The sequence below is a fragment of the Hibiscus syriacus genome, unplaced genomic scaffold, assembly GCF_006381635.1.
Source record: "Hibiscus syriacus cultivar Baekdansim isolate YM2019G1 unplaced genomic scaffold, ASM638163v2 tig00111847_pilon, whole genome shotgun sequence".
NCBI classification, from domain to species: Eukaryota; Viridiplantae; Streptophyta; class Magnoliopsida; order Malvales; family Malvaceae; genus Hibiscus; species Hibiscus syriacus.
In genome coordinates, this window is record NW_024063200.1 from 946288 (window position 1) to 963837 (window position 17550).

Here is a 17550-nt window from a genome sequence, read left to right on the forward strand (position 1 = left end):
TTTTTCGTTTTTACTTATTAGTCAAGTTGCAATCCGAAAAGATTTCGTTGTTATTATTTTCCTTTTCTGCTGATGGAGTTTCCTTATATTGGGTTAAATAACATTAGGTGTCTTTTGCAACTAATTGCTACCTTCTATGCATGTAAAATCTTAGATTTAGTTTTTTAATGTTAGAATCTGTTCTGATATTGTATTTGATGACAAATCAGATATTGAAGAACGAGACAGCAAGCAGCCTGCGGCGGGCAGAGAGGCACCGGCATGACTAAAATGTAATGTAACAAAGACGAGGCTATCAGAGCTAAAGAGCTCGCTGAGAAAAAAACTAGTGGAGATGGATACTGTTGGTGCCAAAAGATTTGCTTTGAAGGCTCAAAACTTGTATCCCGAGCTTGATGGTCTTCCTCAGTTGCTTGCAACTCTCGATGTGTACATATCCGCAGATAAAAAGATCAATGGAGATGTCGACTGGTACAGGGTGCTTGCTGTTCAACCATTTGCTGATGAGGAATTCGAAAACATTACAGGAAGCTGGCTCTTTTTCTTCATCCCGAAAAAAATAAATCTGTAGGTGCAGATGGGGCTTTCAAAATTTTATCTCAAGCTTGGAATTTGTTGTCTGATAAAGCGAAGAGAATCGCTTATAACCAGAAACGGAACTTGAGGGGCAGTTATGTTTTTCATGGGAAATCATTGTCATCAGCGACGACTAGTCATAATGGTTTCCATAATTTCTCCGACTAGAATATTTCAAACACCAGTGGTTGGAACGGTGCTACTTATTCCAGGCCTGCTCCTCGCACAGTGAGAAATGACACCTTTTGGACAACCTGTAATCCCTGTAAGATGCATTTCGAGTACTCTAGGGTTTACATCAACGCAAATCTTCCTTGTATCAACTGCCGCACACACTTTTTCCCTGTTGAGACACCAGCCCCTGCTATAAATGCCAGAAGTAAGTATACTCCATTTTCCGACTTCATGCAGCAACAAAAGTTTCGCGAGGCTCGTAATGATGGACAGGAGAGATTTTCTGGTATATCTACAAAAATTTCTGAAAAAGACGGGTTCCCTAGATCGGGAAGTAACATAAATGTGTCTTCACCAGCTTCTTTCACCAATGAAGCTACCGGTGTTTCTCATTCTGCCTGTGAAACATTAAAGAGTGGACACAACGAATCACAGACTGATACACGAGAGGCAAAAACTTGCAGATGAAATGTCATCTTTCTCAGAAAATCGATGCAGGTTTAGGTACTGGGTCCTCAGTTTCTGTTTCTAGTTTTGCGGCAAAGAAACACAGACCTAAGAAGAGGCACATAGATGAAATCGAGATTGTACCATTTCTGGTTTTCAAAAGAGTGGTTTCGAAAATACTTCAGGAATGTCTAGAACTAATAGCATAAAGCAGCCTTCACAGCTGGGAATACGGAATATTCTGATGGAATTGGCTAAGAAAGAAATCAACAAGAAACTAAATTCACGGGAACCGGCTTCTGTATCAGCTGGTTCAAATAAATCAAAGGCTTTTGACGAGGGGATAAACGATAATGATGAAGGAAACGGAAAAGCTGCCCCAAGTATGAAACATGATGCACACGAATCCATGAAGTGTGTTGGTATCAAGTCTAGCATTGAGCCTAAAAGGTCTTATACTGATGATTCTAATGTCAATCCTGCTTCAAAGGAACTTGATCCAATGTCCATGAATGTTCCAGATCCAGATTTTCACGATTTTGACCAGGATCGTACTGAAAAGTCGTTCGGCGAGAACCATGTTTGGGCTGCTTATGATGATGATGACGGGATGCCTCGTTATTATGCAATGATTCACAGTGTGATGTTATTAAAACCTTGCAAAATGCGGATGAGTTGGCTTAATTCTAAAAGCAACGCAGAACTAGCTCCGCTAAACTGGATTGATTCAGGCTTTACAAAACTAGTGGGGATTTCTGGATAGGCAAATATGAAGTTAATACATCTCTCAATTTGTTCTCGCACAGGGTGAAGTGGTCAAAAAGCTGGAAAGGAGCAATTTGAATATATCCGAGGAAGGGAGATGTTTGGGCTCGTTATAGCAACTGGTCCAATGATTGGAATGAGCTTACACCTGATGAAGTGATACACAGTTATGACATGGTTGAAGTGCTCGAAGATTACAATGAGCAAACCGGTGTTGCTGTTGCTCCAAAAGGTCCCTGGGTTCAAGACCGTGTTTCAAAAGCATTGCGATCAGAGTAAAACGTGGATGATTCCAAGAGAAGAGTTGTTTCGCTTTTCTCACCAGGTCCCTTATTGTTTGCTCCCAGGTCAAGAGGAGCCCGACCTGAAGCCACTTAGCAACCCAAGATCCGACCCGAATCTGATCTGACCCGACCCGACTCACCTAGGGTCTGAAACCCTAACCCTCGTAGACTGTCGCCGCCTGAATGTTGATGATGATGTTGTCGATCGTCTCAGAGCCTCCACTCTCATCAACAGTGACCAAAAGTCGGAGCTTTCCATCAACAAACCCATTAAACAATTTGGAGCAAATCTAAAATATCTTCACGAGGAGATCTCCTCGGTGACAATATCAAGTCATCACAGATCAAATAAAAAGAGGGAGAAGATTTAGAGATTCCATTGGGGGTTTCAAAGGAAAAAAGAGAGAAAAACAGAAAGCCTTCGGGAACAATAAAATTTAACGAGAGAACAAAAGAAAAAAAAAGGGGGAGGGAGATCAAAAGAAAAAAGAAAAAAAGGAGAGAAGAGAAGAGAGAAGGGTTTACTTGAGTTCGGATCCAGTTAGGAACACCAAAGGCCGTCATTTTCCAAATTTTTCGAAAGGTAAGTCTAGGGTGGTTTTTAGGCAAAAGTAGGTTGGGTTTTGGGTAGAGGGTGAAAAGGGGAGGCTTTTGGAGCCTTTTGGCTTTCTTCAATCGTCGTGAGCTCCGATGGCGGCGACCATCTCCTTCTTCCCCGACGAGGGAAGTTGAGAGAGTTCTCAACTCTCTCTCTCTCTCATCATTTTTAGAAATGAAACCAAATGAGGGAGATGAGAAAAGAAAGTCTGATTTTTGGATTTAAATACCAAATGCAAAACGGCGTCGTTTAAGGGGATCTTCAATGTGTTTTTGGGGTTGGGTATTATAGCCATTTAGGTCCTCTGTGGCTTGTAAACTTCTATTTTGGTCATTAAAGAAAGTTACTTTATTTGACTTTGAGCACTTATATTTTAGTATTTACGTTTTAGTCATATTATTATATGTTACGTAATTCCTGTTAATATTTGACTTTGGTCACTATATTTGTAATTATTTTATTTTAGTCACTGATTGAGTGTGTTATGATATTATCTTAATATTTCAATTTGGCCATGACATTTGTAAATCTTTTATTTTATTCATTGCCTTACATATGTTTAATTATTGTTTAGTCCTCTATGTTTTTGGTTATTTTATTTTAGTACTTAATATTGTTTAAGGGTTATTTTCACTTATAGTACTTGTACTATTTAATATTTTTGATCTAGGGAATATGGTTTATTTATATTTTTGGTTCAACCCTTTGAATTTTTTGTATTTTCTATTTTAGTCCTTAAATTTTTTTTTCTAATTTAGTCCTTTAAATTTATGTTTTTGCTATTTTGATCCTTTAAATCGAATATGACTTTATTTTTTTATTATTTGTAATTTGATATGTAATATTTCCTTGTTATGATTTATTCTGTTTACATATGTATATATTTTATATACTTTGTAATTATAAACGAATGGATATGTTTAGCTCTATTTTACTGTAAATATTTTATTTCAAAATTTCAAGAAACCGATTTGTAGAATGAGCGTGGAAAGTATCACTTAGTCGAAGTGATGCGATCCGATACGTCATTCTAACAAAATAGGAACTTGAAATAAATCTAGTTCATTTTATTAATTAAATCTTGTTTATTCAAATAATTCAATGCGTTTTCATGTGTTAATTTATTCTATGTAATTGTTGATTTTCAGTTTTATATTCGATACACATTTTTGTCTTTAAATAGTTTCGGCTCTATGAGGGAATATTTTTTACGGATAAGAAATAGTCGAAAAATCTTTCCCGACGAAGGATTGCTAATCTAGAGATTTCTTTTCAAGTTAATGTATTTTGTCTAATTAATTAATTCAAAGAAAATTAATTAAACTTTAATAAATGGATGATAATTTAATTTTATACTTGATTCATACTTTCCCCTATTTACGACAATGTGTAAGCGATCCAGTACTAGTTTTTTGGCGATGTGGAGTGCTAATCCTTTCCCACACGTAATCGACTCCGAATCGAACCCCATTTTTGTCTTAAAAATTTTTCCTTAAAATTGTTTTAAAAGACGTTTTTAGGTATTCGACCTACCTAGTTCAAAGGTCGATGGCAACTCCCTTTCAACTTAATTCAATTAATCTAAAATCCCCAAATTTTCAAAATAAAAGTCATAATTGCTTAAAAATAATAATATTTAATTGTTTTTTAAAAAAATTGTTATGACAGTTTGGCGACTATGTTGGGAACTTTTTTTAGAGAGTCAGGTTGTAAGTCGCGTACTTATTATCATTGTGGTGGAAATTACGAATTCAAATCTATAGTTAGGTTATGATCCATTTATTGATTTTTTTTAATTTCTATTTTTCGTACTAACGTTTAATTTATTTTTCAGCTTTGTCAAGGTTATTTATCAAGTTTTTTTTTCTTGTTTTTCTTTTGAGTCAAAGGTTTTTACGTTCCTCCTCATACACATCACGTGCATTTGCATGACATAAAGGGGTTTGGTAATGGGTTAAGATCGAGGGTTTGGTAATCTAAGAGGGCACCGACATTAAGGACATTTCAAATACCATTTTCATGTTAGAGCCGAAACCATGCATATAATGAACTGTAGAATGGTCACCCTAGGTATAGTTATACCGAACCTCTGTCCGTCAGTAGGTACCCAAAATAAGTGTAGATAAAAGAGGAGCATTTCTAAACCCTTACCTTTTGCTTTAAGATTCATAGAATATATTTATTCTTTTTAATAAAGCATGCGAACTAGATATCATGCGGTTAGGATTATTTTCTTGAAAATTAATTATTTTGGGTAGAAAGCATGTCCGAGTAGGATTGCTATCTATTGAAAGCATGCTCGGGTAGATATCATGACGAGATATGTGATATATTCATCTCTGAATAACATTTTTATCTGTATCAATTATCTTGCTTGTACTAACTCATTTTTTTCCTTTTGTATATGTCATTTTTACCTTTTTGCATTGCATTTTCATCAGCATAACATAATGTGAAATTGTTGATACGCAAGGGGATATTCGAGAGAAAATTTTCACTAGAAGAGATAAAAGTTTTCAATCAAGAGGTCATGTACACAGACATGCACCAAAGGTTAATAGAAGTTCAGAGTACAAGAATGAGACTTGCTCGAAGAAGATCGTACAACATTCGAGACTAAAATGATGATCCATTGATCTGAGGAGTAATCCAGTAATAGATTCTTATCTACGATCATTCCATCGTTAACCACTAAGGATTGACGCATTGACTTTACCACCGTAGGGGCATCAACTGATTTAGGTTACAAAATGCTTGAGGGGCATCATTTTCGAGGGCAAAGATCCAAGATGAAGCAGTGATCCACTTCAGATTCAATATTTAAGCGAAAACATGTCTGTAAAATGGATTGTCTTGTAATGTGAAAGCTTTTATTTCTAGTGAAAATTATTCTACGATATTCATCGTTGGGATCAATATTTTTGTATTTGCATTTGCATATTTGAATTTTGCATATTTGAATTTTGCATATGCATTTCAATTTTTAATCAATTTCACATGCATGGAATTAATTCGAGGAGGATTCAATGAAGTGGTCATAATCTCGTGACACCACATTGAGAATAGAAGTAAGGTTCGAACAATTAAAAGAAGAAGCTGAAATCAGTATGATGGGAGCTTGTTCAGCTGATTGTAGGACTGAGCCTGCCAGGATGCTTTGAGAAAAGAGTCCTCATGACATGAGGTTTATGATGTTGAAGCCATGCGCAGTTACCACCTAGGAAGCTTCAGACATTCTGCTGAGAACTGTTAGGCACTGAAGTGCAAGATCCAGAACCTAATGGATTCAGGGACATGGACAATCGGAGAAGGATGGGGGCATTGCATCTACCACTGGCATTGAGAGCATTGTTTTGTTTGAACTCGTTTTTGTTCTGTCTTTTATATTTGCTTAATCTTTTAATGATTTAACTTATTCTACCTTCTAAGGTTGAATAATTGAACGAGTTTTAATCTTTAGTTCTTCGAATATAAAATGAATTACGGATTCTCTTAATTCTTCAAGATTTATAGACTTTTGACATATGACAAGATTAGACCCTTTCTTATACCATTTAAAACTAAAAATAAAATCTCTCGATTATTTACCCAAAATAATTCATGGTCAATACCAAATAACCAAATTTTGATATTCCCTCTCTTTAAGACTTTGAAATATTGCTTTTATCTTTTTCATGACACAAAAGTCATACCATTACCTTTCGTTGAGCCAATAAAGTCACACAATCGTCTTCTTAGATGTAAAACCGATATTTTCTACCAATAAAACCTAAAAAAATTGAGTACAAGATTGTTCACTTTAACATGACCCTCCTACAATAAGACACGACTTGAGGAATCTCGCATCGATTTTCTGAAAAGGAGCCTGAACAATGAGACATGCTGGGAGTAAGAAGCAAAAAAGGAGAATTAATTCAAAATAATTCTATCATGCATTAATTACATTGTTTTCATGTGAATAAAAATAAATCTTGAAAATCTATCCTCCTAGGGATACCTCTTCTGCAAAGACTTCTCTGTATGAAATGATGAACGACTTTCTTTAATTATCCATTGACAAAAGGAGAAAATATATCCCTTGTGTCCCCTTTGAGCCTAAATTATGTTTTGTTCTGACTTAACCCTAACCAAGGATCACCCTCCACACTAGGGGCAAGGTGGAGGAAATATGCTCGCATAAGTGAAGACGTCGATTTAGATGAGATACCGAAAGGTGAACTGAATGCCAAGTGCGAAGATCCAATCAAAACAAAAAAAGAAAGCAAAGAAAACAAAACAAAAAGCAAAGAGAAAAAAAAAGCAAAAGAAAAAAAAACATAAGAAGCACGTGAAAAGAGTCCCTCAAGTCAAATGACGTATCTAGCTTCAAACCATGAGATTGATCAAGCACAATCATTCCAAAATCAATTCACTAGAAGGTCATAGAGCATCCAGAGAAAATAAATGACTCATAGAAGAAGATTCAAATCGAGCAAGACAAGATTGAAGGCATCAGAATGAATTGATCTTTGGATCAATTACCCTTAAACACTTGTTTGAGCCTTTTATCCCTTTCTTTCATAATCGTGAACCATACCATAAAAGTCCCTTCTAATCATACATGAATTTCTAAACAAAAGGGACTATCTTCATATTTCATACCGCCCATCAAGATTAATCTTTTATTTAAAAAAAAGGTTTTCTAAAATCTTTAATGCATGATAGAGAAAAATAACAAAGGGGGTTCAAGAAGTTATTATGAATAACAGCTTGAAATCAAAGGAGGATTCTAGTTGAAAACTAGAAAAGGTGGCTCGAATATAAAGACTGTGCAGCTGTTTTATAGAAGGCGATATCAAAAATCCCTTGATAAGGCATCGCACAACCCGAATATGATCGTGAGACCTGGGAGTCGGAGAACACTTCCAGTAGAGGAGCATACAAGCTACCCCAACAGATCAGTGAACATCAAAGAAATAAGAATACCAAACTTTTGACCAAAAATAAAAACTTGAGACATTTTATCGTTTCCTTATTTAACCATACCTCAAAGATAGCAATAATCTTGACACTTTTCAAATAGCTATAATTTATTGAAGGATTAAAAGTGTAATTAATTCTTTGATATCCAATGAACTATTGTTTTATGATTTACCTCAATTGTAAAACCTAGAAAGGGATAATATTTTCAAACTTTTGATTAAATATTTTTCCAACATCCTTTTAATTGATATTTTAGGCTTTTGAAAATAAAAGAAGAATAAAAACATTTTTCAAATAAGACAATCTGGAGTGGATCTTGGTAGTTAAAATGTGGCTCTTAGACACAAAGCTCATGCTTAGGATCAGTGCTGAAGCAGGAAATGATAAATGATGGGGCATCTTTAGAGATTCAACATCGAATGTTGGGGCATCTTTGGAAATTCAACATCCTGAAATGAATGATCAGATCTTCTGAAGGCCTTTTCTACACATGCATGAACAAGCAGACTGGTTGTTGCCTTTGAGACAATTTCTTTTAAAAACAAATTTTGTCTCTCTTGAGACAGTTTTATATATATAAAAAATTTATCTCGCTTGAGAAATATTTTTCTAAATTTTTTTTTGTCTCGCTTGACACAATTTCTCTCAAAATAAATGTCGTCTCGCTTGAGAAATTTATTTATTTAAAAAACAAATTCTGAAGTTGCTTCACTAGAAACAAAATTTATAATCTTTGAGTCTGTTTCTCTTGAAACAAATTTTGTCTCTCTCGAGACAGTTTCTCATGAAATATCACCTTTGAGACTGTTTCCCTTGAAACAAGATTTGTCTCCCTTGAGAAAGTTTCTCTTGAAACACCCATCTTTGATATCGTTTCCCTTTAAACAAATTTTGTCTCTCTTGAGATAGATTCTCTTAAAGCATCATCTGTGAGTCGGTTTCTCTTGAAACCATTATCCTAAAGATGGTATGCCGTCCTCATCGCGTAGGAACCGTGTCATCCACCGACCAGACCTCGTCATCACGTAGGAGCCATGTCACCCATAGATAACCAACCATCCTCATCATGTAGGAACCGTGTTATCATCCCTAAAGATGGATTACCATCCTCATCGCGTAGGAACCGTGTCATCCACCGACCAGAACTTCTCATCACGTAAGAGTTGTGTTACCATAGATAACCAGCCATCCTCATTACGTAGGAACCGTGTTATCATCCCTAAAGATGGCTTACCATCCCCATTGCATAGGAACTGTGTCATCCCCGACTAGACCTCCTCATCACGTAGGAGCCGTGTCACATTTGGATAACTAACCGTCCTCATCATGTAGGAACAATATCATCCCCTGACCAACACTCCTCATCACGTAGGAGCCGTGTCACCCCTAGATAACCAACCGTCCTCATAGCGTAGGAACCGTGTTATCACCCTTCCTAAAGATGGCATGCCGTCCTCTTCATGTAGGAACCGTGTTATTACCCTTCCTAAAGATGGCATGCCGTCCTCTTCATGTAGGAACCGTGTCATCCACCGACCATATATCCTCGTCACATAGGAGCTGTGTTACCCTTAAACAACCAGAACTCTTCATCACGTATGAGCAATGTCGTCCCCCAACAAACATATCAAATTTCCAAAAAAATCAAAAAGAGAACCAGACAAAAATTAGTTATCTTTTTCGTCTTTGCCCTATTCTTCTTAACACAAGAATGTGCAAAGAAGGGCACCTGTAGACATTTGTTTTTGTCCGGGTCGAAAAAATATATTATTTATTATTATTATTATCATTATTATTATTAATTAATGTACAGTTTATTACAGACCTAAAATAAAGCCTAGTACAATCAAATTACAAGCCCAACATTCAGAAGTCCACCATGAACCTTAAAACTGACCCAGGATCAGTTGACCTAATCCAAGAGGAAGCCCAAGATCTGACCCGGACCCGAACCAGATCCGACCCGACTCACCTAGGGTCTGAAACCCTAACCCATGTAGACTTCCATAGCCTGAATGTTGATATTGTTGTTGCCGACTATCTCAGAGCCTCAACTCTCATCAACAGTGATCGAAAGTCAGAACTTTCCATCAACAAACCCATTAAACAATTTGGAGCAAATCTAAAATATCTTCCCGAGGAGATCTTCTCGGTGATAATATCAAGCCATTATAAATAAAAATATAGGGAGAAGATTCAGAGATTCCATTGGGGGTTTTAAAGGAAAAAAAGATAGAAAAACAGAAAGCCTTCGGGAACAAAAAAAAAATTAATGAGAGAACAAAAGAAAAAAAATAAGGGGAGGGAGATCGAAAGAAAAAAAAGAAGAAAGTGAGAGAAGAGAAGATAGAAGGGTTTACCTGAGTTCAGATCTAGTTGGGAACACCAAAGGTCGCCATTTTCCAAATTTTCTAAAAGGTAATCCCTAAATTGACGAGACTAGGGTGGTTTTTAGGCAAAAAGTAGGTTGGGTTTTTGGTAGAGGGGTGAAAAGGGAGCTTTTAGAGCCTTTTGGCTTCCTCCGCCCCGTGCGACGCTGCCGATTTCCTCTACGAGGGAATTTGAGAGAGTTCTGAACTCTCTCTCTCTCTCTTCATTTTCAGAAATGAAACCAAATTAGGGAGATGAGAAAAGAAAACCCAATTTTTGGGCATAAATACCAAACGCAAAATGATGTCGTTTAAGGGGGACCTTCAGTGTGTTTTTGGGCTTGGGTATTATAGTTATTTAAGTCTTATGTGGCTTGTAAACTTCTATTCTGTTCATTAATTAAAGTTTACATTATTTGACTTTGAGCACTTATATTTCAATATTTACGTTTTAGTCCTATTATTATATGTTACGTAATTCCTGTTAATATTTAACTTTGGTCACTATATTTGTAATTATTTTATTTAGTCACTGATTGAGTGTGTTAGATCTTATCCTTGATGTTTGAATTTGACCATGATATTTTTAAATCTTTTATTTTAGTCACTGCCTTGCATATGGTTTAATTATTGTTTAGTCCTCTATGTTTCTGGTTATTTTATTTAGTCCTTAATATGTTAAGGGTTTATTTTCACTTATAGTACCTATACTATTTAATATTTTCGATCTAGGGAATCTGGTTTATTTATATTTGTGGTTCATCCCTCTGAATTTCTATATTGCTATTTTAGTCCTTAAAATTTTTGTTTTTGCTATTTTCGTCTTTTAAGTTTATGTATTTTATATTTTAGTCCTTTAAGTTTTTGTATTTGCTATTTTAGTCCTTTAAATTTCTATTTTTTTCTATTTTGATCCTTTAAATCGAATATGATTATTTATTGTTTTTATTACTTGTAATTTGATATGTAATATTTCCTTGTTATGATTTATTCTTTTTACATATGTATATTTTTATGTTTTAATTAATAAATGATATGGTTGGCTCTATTTTACTGTAAATATTTTATTTCGAAATTTCAAGAACCGATTTGTAGAATGAGCGTGGAAAGTATCACTTGGTCGAAGTGATGCGATCCGATACGACATTCTAACGAAATAGGAACTTGAAATAAATCTAGCTCATTTTATTAATTAAATATTGTTTATTCAAATAATTCAATGCATTTTCATGTGTTAATTTATTCTATGTAACTGTTGATTTTCAGTTTATATTCGATACACATTTTTGTCTTTAAATGGTTTCGGCTCTATGAGGAAATATTCTTTAGGGATAAGAAATAGTCGAATAGCTTTCCGACGGAGGATTGCTAATGTCGAAATTTCTTTTCAAGTTAAAGATTTTCTCTAATTAATTAATTCAAAGCAATTAATTAAACTTTAATAAATGGATCATAATTAATTTTATATTCGATTCATACTTTCCACAATTACGACAATGTGTAAGCGATTCAGTACCAATTTTTGGGCGCTGTGTGCTATCCTTCTCCACACATAATCGACTCCCGAACCCAACAAATCGAATCTTTGTAAACGTAGACCATTTTGTCTTAAAATGATTTTTCCTTAAAATTATTTTAAAAGACGTTTTAAATATTCGAACTACCTAGTTCAAAGGTATATAACGACTCCCTTTCACTTAATTCAATTAATCCAAATCTTCGATTTTTCAAAATATAAGTAATAATTGTTTTTAAAAAATGATTATGACAGTCTAAATATCATAACAGCTGTTCTTCCTCATATTCTTTTATTCATATTTAAAAAAAAATTTGGGTAAAATGTACCCATCGAAAGGGGTTATTGACTTATGTTTGCAGCTCCCAAGGAGCCGCCTCTTATTGTTATAACCACAATTTTCCTTCAAATTGTGCGTTAACAACTTGGAAATGTTCGAAACTTCACCTGATTCTGTCATGTTGTTTTTTTTTACAATATCTTTGCCTTTCATTGTCCATTAAAAATAATACCCTAATTCCATGATTCGAATCAACCACTCATTTTGGTTGGATCTTGGATATGGGGGTTTTTTTTTATTTGTTAAAGTTTGCGAGTCAATTTCAATCAGGTCAAATCGGTTCCGTAAGGATAAAATTAACTCATGGTCCAATTTGACTCGAAATAGGAAATAGGTATATGAATTTATAATAAAAAATTAATATGCATACATATACCATTTGTGTACTAAATTGTAATGATTTAATATGATTTTGTTTGAGAATTGTCGACATATAATTTCGTCCGATCACACGGCATTTACATGTTATTTATTGTTCACGACTACACACCCCAATCCCGAATCGTCTGGCGCAAGGATCTCACGAGACCATCACCAACAAACACAAATATTAGTGTTTTACTTGGATTCAAACACCCAAAAATAGGGTACTCAAGCACTATAAATCATGTGTAAATCAAACACAAAGGACAGGGGGGAAAATCGGAGGAAAATCGAGAGAGAAAGAAATACGGGAAAAGGATACGAAAAAGAGGAGGACACAAGGTTGTTCGGGGGGATTTACAGAAATCACTGGGAAATACGCAAGTGATACAAGACGAAATTCCCAGAAAATGCACGAGATATACAACAGAATCAGAGAAACCAACGGTTGTAGTTGCGAACTAATAAATAAGGAAGAGGGAGAAGACAAGGGGCTTACCATCGTTTTCGACATCGGTTGTCTACAGTACTGTTCATCATCGACGATTGCAACTGCTCACCGAAGTTACCTTCTCGTTTTGGGTTTGCGTGAGATTTTCTCTTGTTTAGATTTTAGATCTCCAAGAAACTAAAGAAAGTAGGTGTTGAAGGGTATTTTTTTTTTGATTTAGAGAGGCTTAAAGATGAAAATATGAATGGGTTTTGAAACTAAAGAGGAAACTTGTTTTCTAAAGGTGATTAAGTATTGTTTTTGATCCAGCTTGATTTTTTTTCGAGATTAAGTAATGAAGAACACATGGAAGTTTTCCCTTTTGATCGAATATAGGAGGGCTGAACCTGGGGTTTTTAGTGCCTTTAGGGAAGTTTTGGTCTAATTATGATACGTGTCATCATATATCACATATTTATATATTCGAATCTTTTCTTTTCTTTCTTTCGATTTGGTCACTTCATGTATATTGATTGTTTCTTTGAATTTTCAATTAATGCAATTCAATCTTGTTTTGAATAATTTTTTTATTAAACACTACATTATATATATATATATATATATTATTTTATTCTTATTTTTTTTCTCTCTTTTTGTTTTATTTTTGTTTTTATTTTTTTCTATTTAATTTCATTATTTTTCCTTTGTTTTTATTTTTCTTTTATTTTTCTTTTATTTTTTTATTTTTATTTATTTTACTATTTTATTTATTTTGTTTATATTTATTTATATTTATTTTATTATTCTTCCATTGTTTTTATGGTCATTTTTTTTATATTTAGCATTTTCTATCTTAATCCGATTCGGCATTTCATTACAAATCTAACATTTCTATTTTTAAGGGTCTTCGTTCAAATCAATCAGGGGTAATTAATTCGAATTAAGTTTTTTAAATTTTAATTTTAATTTCAATTTTTCGCAATTAAAGACAACCGAAAAATAATCCTTCCTTGATCGTAACCGACTCTCGAACCCGACAAATTTCTGGTAAAATGCAGATCAGGTAAGATGATGTATGATCTACCTAAATAGCGTTTTAAAGTGATCGGTGATAACTCTAACCCATTCATTCAAGTTGAAGCACAATTCCGGGCCCGCCCAAAAAACGGTCGCGATAGCTTGGCGACTCTGCTGGGGACAGGTAAGTGAGTCAGGCCAGAATTAATTTTTGGTTGTCTTTCTATGCAAAAATAGTAAATTTAAATTTATTTATTCGATTCCAATTATTTACCTTTGATTATTTTTAAAATAAATAGTTGTACTAACAAGTAACCTTTTTAAGTGGGGGGTGAAAGCAACGCCTTCGTGAGAATTTATTCTCCGCACAGGACTAGCAAGTAACCTTCGGGATTCATATACCTTATGTCTTTGTGTGAATTTATTCACTGCATAGACATAAGGGAATGTATCCTCTCGAGTTTAACTTAGTGCACACAAGCTTGTAATGGGCTTAGGACTAAGGGTCTGGCAAGCCCAAGGGGGCAACAGCAAGGAGAACTCGAGTACCTTTTTTAGAACCTAAATCGGGAGACTACAAGGAATTATAGCCCACCCTGAAACCTCATTTCAAACCCTAGGCTATTTTGAGTTCATTTCCTGCCTTATTTTATGTTCAAAGCATGTGAACTATAAAATTTAAGCGGTTTGGACTTGTTCAAAATCAACTTGCGGGATAGAGATCATGTTCGGGTAGGAATACTAAGCACGTGGGGTAGATATCATGTGGGGTAGGACCTTTTCACTTTCATTATTGTTTTGATTTACTTCACTAACTCTTTTCATTTTTGTTTTCTTTTATTTTATTTTTATCTTTTGCATCATCATTCAAAAGAGGTGTTGATCCACCAAAAACGTGTTCATTAAACGTAAATAATTTGCATTAATGGACAAATGAGTTATAATAAAAGAGATGTAAAGCTCAAAAGTCCAGCTATGGATAAGAATACTCAGGATGGACTAGGATTTACACTGTGCACACCAAAAGTCGACTTTTCGAGCTGGCAAAGGTTGCAGGGACAGGACGTGAAAAGGTTATTGACCTATAGAGCTCCTTCAAAGACAACAGGCCACTATTGAAAAATTCAAGAAGCAAGCTTCGGATGGTTCCTATCGATGGAGGACTCCAATGACACTTTCATTAGGAGCAGGCTCAGCGGAGAGTGAAAGTCGGAGATGCTGTCCTTTGAGACGTTTTTTGGGGAAAGCAGCTCGTCACTTGCACAGTTTAGCCAAAAGAGCCGGAATAATTCGACAGGATATTCAACCGGTGACAGAAAAAAGTAGACGAATCAACTTGTCAGAGGCTGTTCGGGATCTATACCATCAAAATGTTTTTGTCTCTTCAGACGTAACACTTTTGTCCCCAATAATGATTATTTATAATAACAGACACATTTTTGGATCAATGCCTCGAACATTGCATGCATCATGCATTTAAACAAATTTTGCATTTATTATTTTCATTTATTTACATTCGCATTAACTACCTTCACATGTCTCATAAAAAATGGGAACATTTCGACCCTATTCCCATGACCTACAAAGAGCTCTACCAACAACTGTTTGACACCCGCATAGTGTCGCCATACCCGGTGGAACCCATGATGCCCTATACCCCAGGCGGTATGATGAGAACGCTCATTGTGAATGTCATGGCAGTGTCCCAGGGCACACTATCAAGAACTGCTTCACATTCAAGAGAATCGTGTAGAATTTGCGTAACAAGAATTGGATCGACTTTAGCAACTCAGGGGCATCCAAATAAGGAAGAAGATCATTTCATCATTTGAGGCGTTTTGTTTGAATTTGTTTTTTTCATCTTTTCTCAAGTTTTTTGTAAAGACATTTGAATAAATTTATGTTACTTTAGAGATGAAGAGCAACGAATCAAACTTGCAAACTTGCAATTCTTTGAATATCAACTGAATTATGTAAATGATTCAGAGTTATAGATCTTTGACAAAGTAACAAAACAAGGACTTTACCTCGAAAGGCCTGAACACCATACATTTCCCTTACAAGAACCGATATAGCCTTCTCCTCTCATAAAAGAATGAAAAGAGGCTTGGTATTTAGATGTGCATAGTTGCGGACAACATGGGGCATCTCTTGCATATGACATTTCTAAACTTTTTGTTTAAGACGTTCAGTGATGATAATGATCTTCACAGATGGAATAGTCGAGTAAGCAAATCTAGTTTAGGTCAATTGTTTGGAAATTGAACTCTAAAGATGAGATCCCTTGACTTTAAAAAACACCTAGACTATAACAGGTTCTTCTTGACAAACTTAAGAAATTGGACACGTATACCCAGATTATAATATTATATATATACAATAAAGCTTGAGCTGTCCCTCTAAAGCAATTGGTTAAACTCCCTGGCTTTATGGATAAGATTCAACTAGCCTGATAAAGGTGATTATAATGTACAATAAAGCTTAAGTTGTCCCTCTAGAGCAATTGGTTAAACGCCCCGGCTTTATGGATAATATTCAACTAGCTTGATAAAGGTGATTATAATATCTATACAATTATATTGAGTTGTCCCTCTAGAGCAATTGGTTAAACGCCCCGACTTTATGGATTCAGCTAGCCAGACAATGGCAAATTTAAATAAGGAGTTTCGGTAAAATGGACTAGGGAGTTAAGGAACACCTGTTATAGTAAACTTCACACGAGCACTCAGGAATTTTATTTTTAGACTGATATTTCTGCACGGCCTTTGTTAGAGGAGCCTATGAAGCTTGAACAAATGGAAGATTTCAGAGAATCAAAATAGAAGGTCTAGTAATTGATAATGCTAGTTGCGTCATTTTGTCCGCATCCAATTAAAATGTCAAGCCAAAGAAAAAGCATGTTGCGATTACCGAAAAAATGACATTTTTTATGGATGTCATCCACTTGAATATTTGTCAATGAGCTATAACTCTGAAAGCATTAAAAGAGCTATTAATTCATTTGATGTTCTTTGAACTCATGTTTATGATTTGATTCAATTTGATTGCGAGCCTGAATTAAGGGGAAATGTTTTACAGAATTCTTCTATTTTCATATCATTTTTTCCCTCCTAAATAAGAGAAAGGAAAAAACATTTTCAAACAGGAAAGTCTCAAATGTGAAAGGCTTCAACCCGAGAAGAAAATGGGGCATGATCGATTACAAGGATCAACATCGGCAGACAAAGCACGAGACTCCATCCAAGGCTAATTCATATTGCATGCATCTTAGACATACTTAAGAACATTACATTTATCATTTTTCACATGCATAATTTTTTGCAGCTTTCAGAGACAAGTTTCGACTTCATGAAGAAAGATACTCGATTCAAAAGCTCTTTTAAAGATCGATGGTGGTTGCTTGACAAAACAGTGAGAAGCTACACCTCAACTGACTTGACATATCTATCGATCTCATAATCAATTTCAGATGGGTTTGAGAGCCAATTCAGAACGAATCCAGATCAGCTTAACTCAATAACGAGTAGTAGGTTTCCAGTTAACATTTTCAAGCCATATTTCTATTCCACGACGGAAGATATCCGGCTAACAGAATTTATCAGTGGGCTTTCCCCGTGAAGGGGAGTTATCCAAAAATCATATTATTTGGTTCAGACACGCTCAAAGGAACCAACTGAAGAATTATGACCGGCTTAGACCCGTGAAGGGA

The 17550-nt window shown here is 35.1% G+C and overlaps 1 pseudogene; it reads left to right on the forward strand.

Annotated features, from left to right (window-relative positions):
* Positions 1–270: 270 nt before the first annotated feature.
* LOC120172206 lies at positions 271–3121 on the forward strand (annotated as a pseudogene).
* Positions 3122–17550: the final 14429 nt, after the last annotated feature.